The sequence below is a fragment of the Pseudorca crassidens genome, chromosome 7 (assembly GCF_039906515.1).
Source record: "Pseudorca crassidens isolate mPseCra1 chromosome 7, mPseCra1.hap1, whole genome shotgun sequence".
Lineage (NCBI taxonomy): Eukaryota > Metazoa > Chordata > Mammalia > Artiodactyla > Delphinidae > Pseudorca > Pseudorca crassidens.
The window spans coordinates 85,065,156-85,081,070 of NC_090302.1; positions in this window are offsets into that span (position 1 = coordinate 85,065,156).

Below are 15,915 nucleotides of genomic sequence, written 5' to 3' on the forward strand. Positions count from 1 at the left end.
CAACCTGTTTCGTTTGTATCTGTTAGAAGCATATCAAAAGTGGGATTTAATTTGTCGGGAAGCCATCCTGCTAACACAAACGTTCCTCTGAGATGTCGAACCTTGAAAATAATTACCTTTGGGAACCGTTTTGGGGGTCGTATCAGACCCGTGTTTCTCAACCTTTGTTTAACTGGGGTGATTATATAATTTCATATCTAAACCAAGATACTTGAAGAGCTAAAAAAAGGTGCTATAGATAATTATTCCTGAACAATAAGTATAAACTGGGACAGAATGAGGAAACTGGACATATGGTCATCCTTGAGTTTAACTCATGCCGATACAATATTTTCTCTCTCTTTTTTTCTGTTTGTCCCCGTCAGGCTAGGAGCTCTCCTAGCCCACCAAAATAGGAGTGTCTAGCCTCTCTTTCTTGCAGTTTATATTGTGGAAAAATAATTATATTGTATATATTTTTCACCCTACATGCACCAGTCAAGAGATCCCAGTATTTCTCCCATGTGGGTATATGTGTCCCTGCTGAATCAGTTCAAATGAAAATCGCTATCTGTTGAAAACTGTGATGGGTACTTGCTAGTTCCCCCAGCTCCAGCAGGTCGGTGTGCTGCCATAGAGGAAAAGGAGGCCCTGTGGTGCCTCTGTACCGACGAGTAAGAGGCCCTCGGAGTACAACGTCACTTTACAGCAAGGAGTTTCAGGGACAGCTTCATTCTAAATGTGGGGTCTGAGTGGGGTCCAGAAAAATGGAAAATATTTGGAAGGTTTCAATGAGTTTACTGTTAACTGGCGATTGAACAAATCCAATCGCCAATATCCTAGGCCTGGTTACTAAATCAGCTACAATAGAAAAAGAAATATTTGTATTTCTAATAGAAATACAATCAAGGAGAGTACGAATGTCCTACACCATGTGGAGGACAAGTGCACGTCAATTTCTTGGTGGTTTGGGAAAAATGGGCTTAGAAAGGGCAGGGATGAAAAGGCATTTATGTGCCAGAAAAGGAATATTATTTCCACAATGCAGCCTTGAGAAAGATAAAGGTGGCAACAGACCAGGTCCTTGAGACTGGTCTTGTGTGAAACTGTCACTGGTGGGGCAGGAAGTCCCAAGACAATTCAGTTTTGCTCTTGTCGTGCCCTGGAATGGAATTGTACTAGTCAGAGCTGCCTTTGGCAAAGGAAAAAAAAAAGTGCCACAGGCATTGGTATGCTCTAACAGTTTAATAAGACAGGGTGCCCCAGTGCATAGCCCTTCAACAAGAAACGCCAAGTTGATGTTCCTCATTCAAGCAAAAGCAATGAACAGGTGATAGAAAGTGTTTAGCATCCCGTAGGACGCTGGCTGGAAGGTCATTGAGTTGGGGGTACAGGAAGAAATCTTTTAAACTGCTTCTAGTCTAGCCATTCATCTTGATGATGATCAACTTAAATTTGAATAGTTCGGTTCTAGAATCAGCAGCTTTCAGGGCTCTGTTGGATAACTGGGGCTGGGCAAGAATTTTTACCTGAACATCATGTCTGGAAACTACTTGATGGTATGAATTATTTAGGATGGTCAGGGAAGAAGAAGGAAAGAGGAGAAGAGAGGTAAGACACTTGGGCCTTCAAGGAGTCCCAGAATTTTGAAAGGTGATAAGTGGTCATGTAAGAAAAAAAGTATTTTCAATCCTTAAAATAATCACCAAGTCCCGTAGGAAGCTTAGAAATGCCTTTGACCTGCATTAGGAAAATCTCAATGAAAAACCTCACCCCACTTTCTCAGGTGTTGGGAAGGCAGGGAAGCTTCTCGGCTGCCCTTGCTACTGATGTTTCTACAATTTATGAGAGAAAATCCAGGCTAATGTTATTTATTTGGGGGGGGGGAGCAATATTGTGGTATGTTCTTTCATCTAAAGCAAGTAAATGGACAAGAATGTGTAGCTTCCACTAACCAGGCATCTTCATTCCCCTTCCTGACTCACGAACAGAGTCAGGAAGGAGTACGCTTCCTCACCACGTCGTTCAGTTACCACGGCCGGATGCTTCAACTTCCCAGCCCCTCCTCAACAACCAGGCTCCATGGGGTAAAATCAACAAGAGACTGGGGATGATGTGATTCTTTGTCCCCAGAGGGCTACATTAATAACATTAAGGGCATTTTACATTTCTCCTCTCTGGGAGGATATTTTAACCGCTCAAGGTTTGTAGTCTGTTTGAACAAGAAACCGTTTTACACATGAAAGGATGCTCAACATCACTAACCATTAGAGAAATACAAATAAAAACTACAATGAGGTATCATCATCAAAAAATCTAGAAACAATAAATGCTGGAGAGAGTGTGGAGAAAAGAGAACCCTCTTGCACTGCTGGTGGGAATGTAAATTGATACAGCCACTATGGAGAACAGTATGGAGGTTCCTTAAAAAACTAAAAATAGAACTACCATATGATCCAGCAGTCTCACTACTGAGCATATACCCTGAGAACATCATAATTCAAAAAGAGTCATGTACCAAAATGTTCATTGCAGCTCTATTTACAACAGCCAGGACATGGAAGCACCTAAGTGTCCATCGACAGATGAATGGATAAAGAAGTTGTGGCACATATACACAATGGAATATTACTCAGCCATAAAAAGAAACAAAATTGAGTTATTTGTAGTGAGGTGGATGGACCTAGAGTCTGTCATACAGAGTGAAGTAAGTCAGAAAGAGAAAAACAAATACCATATGCTAACACATATATATGGACTCTAAAAAGAAAAGAAAATGGTTCTGAAGAAACTAGGAGCAGGACTGGAATGAAGCAGACGTAGAGAATGGACTTGAGGACACAGGAAGGGGGAAGGGTAAGCTGGGACAAAATGAGAGCGTGGCATTGACATATATACACTACCAAATGTAAAATAGATAGTGGGAAGCAGTCCCATAGCACAGGGAGATCAGCTTCTGTTTTGTGACCACCTAGAGGGGTGGGATAGAGAGGGTGGAAGGGAGACACAAGAGGAAGGGGATATGGGGATATATGTATACATATAGCTGATTCACTTTGTTATACAGCAGCAACTAACACAACAATGTAAAGCAATATATACTCCACTAAAGATGCTAAAAAGAAAAGTCAAAGATAAAAAAAATTGTTTTATACTCCTGAATAACTCATTCCTGTCCAACTATTTCTACATAACTTCCAGGATATGAAAACCACACAAGTCTCCCAACATGGCTGCTTTCTTTCCTCTCATAAACAAACTCAGCAGTAATCATGCCATGTGGTCACTCTGGAGCTGAGTATTGCTTAAGCTTTTTCCTTCACTCTTCTGTTCTGCCAGACAGTGATTATGACATTTCTCCCCACGTCTAGAGAACAGAAAGGCTCTCGTCTCCTGGCCTCTTGCCCACAGCCTTGTCCTTTGTCAGCCATAAATAAATGATGTCAGCATGATGGATCCAGGCTCAGTATATGATGGGCTCCATACCGGCCCCAAAGATATCGGGTCCTAATCCCTGGAACCTGTAAATTTCACCTTATCAGGAAAAAGGGTCTGTGGAGGTATGATTGAGTTAAGGATCACAACATGGGGAGATTATCCAGGATTTTCTGGGTGGACCCTAAACGTGAGCACATAAGAGGGAGGTGGAGGGACATTTGACATAGACAGAAAAGGAGAAAGCAATGTGACCATGGAGGCAGAGACTGGAGTGATGCGGCTACAAGCCAAGGGATCCTGGCAGCCACCAGCAGCTGGAAGAGGCAAGGAACAGATTCTCCCTTAGAGCCTTCAGAGAGAGCAAAGCCCTGCCAACACTTTGATTTCAGTTAAGTGAGACGGATTTCAGACTGCTGACCTCCAGAACTATGAGATAATAAATTTCTGTTGTTTTAAGCCATTGGTTGTTAAAGCCGCCACTGGTAACTACTAGACGCAGTTACCTGGGTTCGACCTTCAGTACCTGGCAGCTGCATGCAGTCACTGCTGTGATGCCGAGTGCATCTCAGCACACCAACTTCTGTGACTTTTCCAAGGAAGAGCTGACTCTTTCCTCTCCTCAGCTGACCCGAGGAACTCAGTATCTCTGTGCCATTCTGACCTCTTGAGAACCAACAGGAGGAAACAAAAGCCCTAAAGGGATATTCAGACATGAATTTCTAAGCTTGAGTGTTGGCTCCAAGGAAGCTCCGCCCACCCTTACCCCGCACTGAGCTACTCTCCCATCTAAGCTGAAATGTCATACAAAATGTCCTCCAAGCCACTTGATGGTCATAATGATTAGGGTTTAACTGTGTGAATTTGGTTACTTTATTTTTCTGGGCTTCAATTTCTTCATCTGAAAATGAAGATTGTAAAACACACATCTCATTTGAAAGAGAAAAGAAACTTCCCTTGCAGTAGGATATATCTGAAATTTATCAATAAAATGTTTTCCCAGGATAAATATTACCACCAAATTCTTTCTTCAATGCCTGTGGCCTTGACTAAATCTGATGGATTCAAAAACATGGACTTTTCTCCCAAAACAATATCTCTCCTCCCAGAAAAATTGGAGGAGGAATCTCCTAAGAGATATATTATAAAAGAACTTTATTATAACCAGCTCAGGAAGCATTATTTCAGATTAGGTTATACTATGATCCCCAAAGGGATTTTCAGGTCAGTCATGAAAACTATGTTCTAGATTAAACTTCAACCAATGACTCAATTATATAAAAAATTTATTTTTATAAATCTTAAATAAGAAATGTCTTATTGAGTTTATGGAAACCAAAGAGAAAAAAAGAATTCTTTTTCTTTTTAGACTTCGCATTTCATAAAATTTTATAAATGGCAAAAGATTTGCAATGTTATTTCATGATCTTAAATATGCTTCAGAGCTTCAGGGCTTTTAAAAAATAGCATTAATATAAGCCAGGTTGAAAAAAAGTAGCAATTTCTGGAGTCTAAATTAAATTGGTTGCTGTCCAAGATTTTTTACATTAGGAGATGCCAGGGGGAAAAAAAAAAAAAAAAGACCATTAATCACTTTCCGCAGATATTTGGAATCTCCTATGCACCCAGGGATGTAAAGTGCTTCGGAAACAGGCTGCATGGCCTCTGAAAGTACAACTGTGCCCCCTGGGCTTCTGCTTGGTTGCCTGTAAAATGAGAGAGTTGAACGAGATGATCTTGAAAGTTCCTTCCGGATCACATACTCCACTCTTTTTTTTCTTCTTTTTTTGCGGTACGCGGGCCTCTCACTGTTGCGGCCTCTCGCGTTACGGAGCACAGGCTCCGGATGCGCCGGCTCAGCGGCCATGGCTCACGGGCCCAGCCACTCCGCGGCATGTGGGATCTTCCCGGACAGGGGCACGAACCCGTGCCCCCTGCATCGGCAGGTGGACTCTCAACCACTGCGCCACCAGGGAAGCTCCACATAGTCCACTCTTGTATGAAGGCCCGGAGAAACTGGGGGGTCCAGGGGTCCACTTACAGAGTCAGCATGTAAGGACAAGCCCTCAATGAGCTGGTGAGGAGATCGGCTTAGTTCTAGACAAGACGTGAGACTCATAAGGACTCTATACCTAGGGAGGAAAACCTCAGCTCCTCAGAGAGGCCTTCGCTGAAAACTCAGTAGCCGGGATGATAGCGTTGACTGCCAACAGTGCCCCTGTGCTGTCCGCCAGATGCCCCTTGGTCGATTTCTTTCATTGCACTTAGTGCCATTGGAAAGAATTTTTTCTCTTAATCTGTGTGTTTGTTTATTATCTGTTCTCACTCACTCAACAATAACTTCTGACAGAGCAGGGGCCATCTCTTTCCCTCTCACCACGTGTCATGAATGAATGACTGGCTGGAACTACCCTGGCCTTCGGAGCATCTGTTCTCTACAGGAAACAGGAGCAATCTTCTCAAAATGTAAATTTAATCCTGCCATTTTCCAGTGTAGAACCTGTCAGTGGCTCTAAGGCTTGAGACTAAATCTCCCATCCTGTCCTAGAATCGGGCTAACTCTCAGGTTGCTTTTGCTCCATTCTCCCTCTTGCACTTAGAAATCCAGCCTCTCTGGCCTAGGTTCATTTCTCCTCGTGCACCATGCTCATCCCTCCATCTGGCCTTTGCACCTTACCCCCTCTGTCAGATCGGGAACATGATGCACTAAAAGCATACCCTACCTGGCTCCCAGCCATCGCCCAGTGAACTCTCTCTCACCTTTCAGATCTTAGCTCGCTGATCTTTTCCTCAGGAGTAAGCCTGCCCTGACACAGACACAAGCATACACGTCCTAGGTGAGACCTTCTGTTATCTGCCCTGGAAAGACCCTCCTCTCCTGCAGTGAGCTTATCTCAGTTTGCAGATGTTCACTTATGCATGTGATTATTTACTTAATATTTGTCACCCTAACTTCCTTGTAAGATCTGAGAGAGCAGGGGCCAGTCTGTTTTTTGCTTGCCTTGGAGCCCTCAGAACCTAGCACAATGCCTGCTGCATAGTAGCCATGAAGTTAATATTTGCGAAAAGATCAATGAATGAGCTAATGAATGAATGAAAGAATAACACCTTCATATCTGGATAAAGCCAACATCTCTGTGTTGTCTCAAATATTCTAAGGAATTGTTTGTAAAACTCAACTGTCACAGGTAATGAGAGCAGACTTCCTTTCAAAACCGATCTCCTCAAATACAAAGCTATGGTCCTTTTGGCCGATTAATTGTATCACAAACCAGTGAGGAAGGCCTCCCCAAGATCTAATCCCTCTGTACAGCCGGAGCTCCCTGCTGCCCTGTCTCTTTATACTCACTCATTCCAACCAGAACGTTTTAATTTGGAGAAAATAATGAACCTCAAGAGGAAAACGGTGGGGGGGGGGGGGCGGGGGCGGGGAGCGGCATGCAATGGGGCCATGGAATTTGAGTCAGTGTCTGGTTACCATTTAGGGCCTAGAAGGAAACAACTAGGGCCAAGGAACTGGCAGCTGCAACTGCTCTTTGTTCTGTTTTTAAAAAGAAAATTCCACAAAATAAAGTTCTGGGGCTCAAAGCAAAAATGTTTTTTGTGTTATAGAGGATCTCCCGGAAGTGTGCTTCAAAACTGCTGAAAACTCAAAACTGTAGGAAAACATTTGCTAATTGGAAAGAAAAGACTGACTATGAGGTCAGGATTAAGAAACTGGAGAAAGAAGTCTTTTCCTCCAGAGAGAGATAAGGATCACAAATGCTGATCCCCAGTGTGCACGACTATTTAGGAGATAATCTCTGCACTGACCAGAAAACAAAAGGTGGAGAATTACACAAAAAGCCATGCTGGCAGAAAACAGGTAACTCATAACAAAGGAAACACAGAGCCACAAAGAAGTTGAAGGGAAAGTTGTGTGGACACGGGAAAGAGTCAAATGGCAAAAGCTGATCCCCGGAGAGCAGACCAGCCAGCTGGACCAAAACGATGCTGCCGAGATAAGAGAAAAATGTAAACACAACCTGATAATCCAACAACATTAGTTCCAACTGAGGAGAAAACAACCATAAATCTTGTAGAAATGTGATATGTTGGAAACCGGGAGAATGGATCTTAACCAGACCTTATGCTGACTTATGTTTCATTCTCAGGTCCTGTGTGGAGGTGGATATCTGGGTTGGAGCTAGGATTCCTGCCATCACTGGGGCGTCCATCTCACCCTCTCAGAACCCCACTTTCTCACGTGTGGAAGGAGGGTGTTTCCTGTCCCTTCATGATCCACTGGGGTCCCTGACATCTGGGCAGTATACGAGCTTGTGGGAAAACACAGGATTTCATTGGTGGAAGATCGCTATCTCTCTATATCTATGGCTCTTCTCTTGACTATCTGTGTGACTTTGGGCAGGTGGCCCAACTCCATTCAGATTCAGTTTACTCATTTGAAAAATGGGGAAAACTATGGAGAATTATTAACTGTGGTTGGGAGGCATTCACTAATGTGCTCAGTTATAGAGTCAGGATTCAGACTCAGTCTCACTGATGCCAATGACCCTATTCTTTCCCCTGTGGCACTGCTTCCCAATGAAACCACAGCGAGTTTTGTATCATGAAAGACAGTTATTAATGGTCAGGACTAAAGATGATAATAAGCCACATAAAGTCCCCACACTTGAAAAATGTTCAGCAAATATGAACCACTATTATAGTTGCTCTTTGTAATTGCAAATCCCTTGAGCTCAGGGTCTTGATGAATAAAAGAAGGAAAATGAATAACAACTTAATTTCTCACAAGGTAAATTTTTCTGTACTGTTTCACCTCTCTCTCCCCAAAGTCTTTCTTCTAAATATTGATTTTATGTCATGATTCGCAAATAATACATGTTGAACAAACTCAAATATGCTGGCCGTTTGAGAGTTCACACAGTCGAACAAGTTCATCAAGAGATAAGCGAGAAAAGATGTACTGAAAAGGTTCAGGGTCTGCCTTGGGCAAAATACATGCTTTCTTGTTGTAAATAACTTATTGACTTTAAATATTTTCAAGTACTTGGTCTCACATCTGTAGGACATATGAAACTAAACTCACAAGGAAATAAGCCCCATTTCATTTCAGTTTTGGGGGTCTCTGTATGCCTAAAACCATTCTGTTTCCTGGAGAGGTACAAGTTTTTCCAGATGGAATTTCAAAGTTTTGTTCCAGCTTCCAAATACTGACCCTGTCCACCAGACCCAACTCTAGCCCTTACATCTGGTTTTGGATGGTAATCACCAAACCTAACCATGCCACAAAGAAAGATTTCGATTTGGTTTCTTAATTGAAACCTTGTGATGAAGGTTTCAATTCACTCACTCTCCCCTGGTTAGTACCAGTAAGCTTTTAAATGGATCAACCGTCAGTCCTTCTGAAGCTCAGCCCTGAAGTCATAATTCCATCTGGGCCAAACTCAGAGAGTCAAAAAGCTAAATGCTCAACACAGTCTTGACATATAGTAGTTGTTCAGTAAACATCTGTTAAGTGAAAGGATGAGAAACAAGACACAAATGCAGGAAATTGATCATATATGGTACCAGATACTTCACTGGGTCCCTTTGATATGTTATTTTTCAGATTCTTCCTTTTTAACCTGAGGCCTTCCTCATTTTATACATCAGAAAGGCTGAGAAAGATACGATAATGGGTTTACAATTACACAGCCTGTTTAGAGAGGAGTCAGGATTCAAACCCAAATCCTGATGCCAAAGTTCCTATTCTTTCCACTGAACTACATGCCCTTCCCAGTGAAATTTCTACTAACATAGGTTTCACATGCAGATAATGACAACTAAGCCAAAGTAATGGGATTTTTCCTCAGGCTATATTAAACTTGAAAAGGATGCAGCTTTTGTTTTTTAATCTAGGCCTACTTGATGCTATATAGGATTTATAGAGATAAGACAAGCCCCATCTTCAATATTTAAAGTTAGAATTTCACCAAAACTATTTTGTGTAAAAAAATTTTTTTCATGTCAAATATTCATTTTTCTGTTTTATCTCTAAGTAAAGCAATCTGAAGGTTGAGTGTTTTATCAGTTAAGAATTGAGTTTTGCTGCACTGTAACAGAAAACATAAGGAACAGTGATTTAAAAGAAGTGTAGAGATGAGAAATTGATGACTGGTATGAAATTTCCACAGTGTCATCAGGATGCAGGCTTCTTATATCCTTAGCACAATCTTATTGTCTTCATGGTCCCAAAATGGCTGCTGGAGCACCAACAATTACAAATGGCCATTTCAGACAAAAGGAAGATAGAAGGGCCCAGAGCAAGAGTGTATGTCAGTTGGGAAAATCCCTTTAAAATTCCTTTCCCAGAAGCCTTATCCAGTGATTTCTGTTAACATCTCCTTGGCTACAACTATATCACATACAAGAGGGGTAAGAAAAAGTACATATGTAAGGTAGGTACATTGCCAACCCAACAAAGTGTGATTCTCTTAGTAAGAAAAACGAAAGACTATCAGATAAGCAACTACAGGGTCTGACACAAGTGCCTGAAACATCATTTAAACATCTAGCATATAATGTGTCCTTTAGTTTCAAGAAACTACAAACTCAGAGAGATTGAGTGGTGTGTAGAAGGTAGAATCCTTGCTTCTATGAAGTATAACAAAACCATTCCATAGCCTGTTGCCTCAAATATTGGACAATAAAGAGGTTAAAAGTTGTCCAGCTTATTTAAAAAATAAATCTAAATGAAAAGAAGGCATGATTTTATCAAGAATATGTGAGCCATTAAATACCCTTGGTTTCAAAGTCTCTGAAGTGTTGATCTATGATCATTCCATATTCCATATATGGAATTCTGTATCATTCCATATTCCAATAACCTAAAGGCCCATGTGTCTGATCTTATGGCTAAAGGTAAAACACCCCTAACTATGGAAGACATTATCACACGCAAGAAAACCAAAGATTTCCCTTCTCCTCCTACAGAGCTCAGCTCAGGGAGCTGCTGGGAATGACCCTCTGTCCAAGGTAGGAGGAATGCAGAACCAAACTGTGTGATTGGCAAGAATACTGGGTTCTCATATTGGAATCAGTTTTAAAGGTGCTTAAGGTCATTGTCTCCCAACCCAACTCCATCTGTGCAGAGTGAAGGAGAGGAGAAAGAGGGGCTACGTGAACAGCAGATGCAGGCTAGTCAGCAGGAACCAGAGTCTGACGCCCAGACTTCCAGCTGGAGGCTCAATTCTGGCCCCTAGTGAAGGTGCCCCTCTCCCAGTAACACTACTGGGGAGTTGTTCTCAGAGACACTGCCCCACGTGTTGTGACTTGAGATTACTTTAATGTGCTTCTTTAAGGCCTTGTGGTTAGCTGAGTAGATGTTGGCCAACATTCAGGTGATTGATGGAAGTTAGAACCAGGGATGGTGCAGTACAACCAAAGGGCAACAACCATCCAAGAACAAGACTTCACAATCTCATCCTTGTGTTCCCATCTCCAATGTTCATATCTATTCTTACCACTTGCTTTCTTCAGACTATGTTGGTTCCTTTTTTGATTCATGATAATGCCCCAGAAAGTGCTGACTTATCCACTCTTCTAAAGAAGGACACATTACAGAGCAAGAATAGGTGGAGGAGAAGTATATGGAGAAAACCATTTGATGTGGAGTGTAATGACAAGAAAGACTGAAGATCACGTCGACTCTTACATTGTTCCCATTGACACATCTTAACATTGATGTGCTATGGGCATTTCAAAAGATACAGATCATTATTTTTAAATACAAAATGCACATTAACTTGAAGTCCTTAGATTTGCTTTGTATTTGTGGTTATATCATTTCTTATCTGCCATGGAGCAACCACAACTAGAAGGAAAAAAAGGCAGAAGGGACCAGAAATAACTTCTGGAAAACTGAAACCACATAGGCTGAAGTCAACTGAAAATTTTTGTCTCTTTGTATATAAACTTACACACATCCAGGTGTTATAGACAGCTGCAGGGCCAAGCTCAACCTTCAGAAATATTAGTCTGTAACAGCATCTCATATCTCTGAACTTCTGTTAGAATTGCAGTCTATCCCACATCACACAACCCTTACAAATGCCATCTTTGGCTGATTTTACCTTTCATGCAAGTTTGTCCTTCAAGGAATTTCAAACTATTTGAGAAATGTTTTTGTTCTTTTGAAGTTACACACAGTCTTTAGTGCAATTTTGCACATAGCAGGCATGTCATAGGTGTTCACTGATTTATGTATGACATGCAATATATCAGCTATGCATCTGTTGGAATCCAAGGGATCGATAAATATTTCCATGGTCCATCCTCCCACACTCTAAGTTAAGAACCGGTTGAGAGATGCGGGGTCAGGCAGAAAATGCAAATGTGAACTCCATCACTAATCCGAGCTGTTTTGGAGGGTGTGGCTTAAGTGGTCAACCTCAACTGGCTTCCCAACACCTCCTTCTGGAATTGGGAATTAGACAGATTCGTCCACCAGTCACTGGTGCTGTTGGCCTTCCACAGACCTCCATAGCATGGCCAGCTGGCAGCCCAGGAGACAGCCAGAGACACCCTTTTGAAAGTGAGACGATCAAGAGGGGCAAACCAAACTTACACGGCTCCTTTTCCAAATACGCTTGAGCAGCTAAATCTCTCCTTCTCCCAGGAGAAGGAGTTAGTAAGGGGTTTAAAAACAAATATCACAGTCCTGTCTCCTGGGGATTGGAAGCCCTTTTCTCTCTGAGAAGTGTAGGACATCTTCCCATTTAAATTCCACAGATGCCTGATATTTTTTCCCCCTGGATGTTAATCTACTGTCCTGAGAGGATCATTTATATTTATTATGTGCCAAACCCAACGCCCAACACATAATTCAAGATAACCCCCCTCATAAATTCTATGTATAAGATTTATATACCCCAGATGGGTGGAGGTTTTGATCTTCAGAACTGAACATATTTTTGTAATTCATGAAATGCCCCGCAACGCGCAGAGCTCTGTTCCTCGTGTTTCCTGTGTTGTCTCCTACGTGCTGGGAGATTATGAAGCAAAGACAGTGAAATAAATACTAAGCTTGAAGAATTTGTTATAAGGATCTTGATAAATGTTTTTGGATATATGTGATTTATTCCATAACAATTCCCCCTCTGACTCTTTCCAACAAAATGAGAGATATAAGTTTAGGAAAGATCTGTTTTTAGACCGCTTGGAACTAACAAAAATGTGTGCCAGTGCCATGTGCAAGGGAATCATATTAAAGGAATCATGATTCTTTTTTTTTTTTTTTTTTTTTGGCGGTACGTGGGCCTCTCACTGTTGTGGCCTCTCCCGTTGCGGACCACAGGCTCCGGACGCGCAGGCTCAGCGGCCATGGCTCACGGGCCCAGCCGCTCCGCGGCATGTGGGATCTTCCTGGACCGGGGCACGAACCCGTGTCCCCTGCATCGGCAGGCGGACTCTCAACCACTGCGCCACCAGGGAAGCCCAGGAATCATGATTCTTAATTCTTACTCTTGGGTGGGTGGCCAATCTAAGACACCTTAATAAAATGATAACGCATGATCAGAATCCTTGATACATTAGGGATATGCATGATCATGGGCTTTCACAGAGTATTTTAGTAGGAAAGGTAGCTAGGACTAGCTGATGTAGTAGACAACTCCTAAATCTCAACAAACATTTGTTCAGAGCCCAGGGCACAGTCCAATCGGAGTGGGGTTTTCCTCCTATTTCAGGGTCCCAGGCTCCTTCTACCTTGTGCTTTCACTTTCTTCTAGGTCTTCAGAATTCTCCTCATTCAGTCCAAGTGTGAGAAAAGCATGTGAGGATGGAGGTTAGGATGTTTGACCTGGTTTGGCTTTCAAAGATACAAGCCTAGAAATGGCACACACATCACTTCTGCTTGGACCTCTTAGGCCAGAGCTCAGTCACATGCCACACCTACCTGCAAAGGGACTGGAAATGGAGCTTGCAGAGTGTCCAGGGAGAACAGGACAAGAGTGATGGTGGCTACAGCAGCCTTAAAACAACCAGGACCAAAATCAGCCAGTAACAAAAGACCACTGTTATATGATTCAATTCATATGAACTACCCAGGATAGGTTAATCTTTAGAGACAGAAGCGGATTAGCAGTTGCCTAGGATTTGAGAGGGATTATAGGGGAGAAGAGGGGTGATAACTAAAATGTACAGGGTTTCTTCTTAAGGTGATAAAAGTGCTTCAAACTTGACATTGGTGATGGTTGTACATCACATATATGTGAATACACTAAAACCCATTTAACTGTAAATGGATTAATTGTATGGTATATGAGTTATATCTCAATAAATCCATTATTTAAAAAAAGAACAGGACCAGTTGGATATATGGGAATTCTCTGCACTATCTTTGCAACTTTCATGTAAATATATAGCTATTCTAAAATATAAGATTATTTTCTTTAAGTCAGGACCAATTTCAAAGACTGAATTTTTCTTGCAATATCTTCTCTCTTACCTTTTTCTCTGGTGACGCTGCATACCAGAGGCCGTATACTTCAAGTCAAAAAGCTTCAACTTTGAGGGAGTTTTTCAATGTGTCTGAGGCTCAGTTTCCTATTTGTAAAACGGGAATAATGCATTGACCTCAACAGTTTGTTGTATGTTTAAGATATTAAATCTGAAAACCTGTGGCAATCCAGACATCTAATTGGCTCTTGATGAAAGCATATGAATCATTTCAGCTCTTCAAAGGAAAATAAAATATTAAAAATACAAATAACCCAATTAAAAATTGTTTTAAGACTTAATCACATACTTCACAAAAAGAAGATATTCAAATGCTCAGTGTTATGGATGGAATGTGTACCCCCCAAATTCATATGTTGAAATCCTTCAGTGTGATGATATTAGGAGGTGGGAGCTTTGGGATGTGATTAGGTGATGACGATGGAGCCCTCATGAATGGGAAGAGACACAAGAGATGTCTTTCTCTCTCTCTCATTCTCTCTCTCTTTCTCTATCTCTCTCTCTCTAGCATGTGAGGATGCAGCAAGACAATGGCTGTCTACAAGCCAGCGATTTGCCCTCATAAGGCACTGCCTTCCCAGCCTCCAGAACTATGAGAAATAAATATTTGTGTTTAAGCCACCCAGTCTGTGGTATTGTTATAACATCCAGAATGGACTAAGATGGTCAATAAGTATATGAAAAGGTGCTTAACATCATTAGTCACCAGGGAAACGCAAAGCAAACCACATACCTTTACACACTCACCAGAAAAGCTAAAATTAAAACCGACTATACTTAGTGTTGACACAATGTGGAACAACTAGAACTCTCATACATTGCTGGTGGGAGTTTAGAATTGTACAATCACTTTGAAAACAAACTGGCACTCTCTGATAAATTTAAGTTTTCACCTACCCTAAGACCCAGCAACGGCACTCCTAGATATATACCAAGAGAAACAACTATATAGGTTCCTAACAAGCTGATCCACAAATAGCAGATTTATGCATAAAAAGCATAAAGTGGAAATAGCCCCGGTGTCCATCCGTTGGAAAATGGATAAACAAATTGTGGTATGTCCATACCAAAGAATAACACTAAGCAAAAAAAAAAAAGAACAAATTAACATAGATGAGTCTCAAAAACATATGCTGAGCAAAATGATGCATAAACAAAAGAACACACATGTATGATTCCATTTATATGAAGTTCTTGAACATAAAAAAAACAATCTGGGCTTCCCTGGTGGCACAGTGGTTGAGAGTCCGCCTGCCGACGCAGGGGACACGGGTTCGTGCCCCGGTCTGGGAAGATCCCATATGCCGCGGAGCGGCTAGGCCTGTGAGCCACGGCCGCTGAGCCTGTGCGTCCAGAGCCTGTGCTCCGCAACGGGAGAGGCCGCAGTGAGAGGCCCGTGTACCACAAAAAAAAAATAAAAAACAATCTATAGTGACAGAAAACAGATCAGTGTTTCCCTGGAGTTGGGGGTTGTTGGATAAGAATTGACCAGAAAGAAGTATGAGATAACTTTCTAGGATGATGGAAATGTTTTACGTTTTAATCAGCATATATAAATTTGTTAAAATTCATTGTGCTGAACACTTAAGACTTATGTATTTTACTGAATATAATAAAGTACTGTTAACATGAAAAACAAGGAAATCGTACTAATGGAAGAAGAGCAGAAACTATTTCATCCTTTTTGCTTTGGAAATGAGAGGGTGTATGGTATATATGTGCTAATTGTCTACACATACCTCCCACCAGCTGCCTCCCCAGGTCACCAAGGTGAGAACCCTGGAAAATTACCTCTAGTCAATGTCATTTAGAGACAGCCCTGCAAATAGCCATGCCCAGTGCATACTCTGCAGGCCCATCTATTCCATATAACAGTAAAAATATAATAATAACCTCTAACCTAGACAAGTCTCGGATTGCATTTTTCTTAAGTTATATAAAGCTTATGAAAACAGGAAATAAGGCACATTGAAGACACTGCAGAAAAAAATATCCAAAATA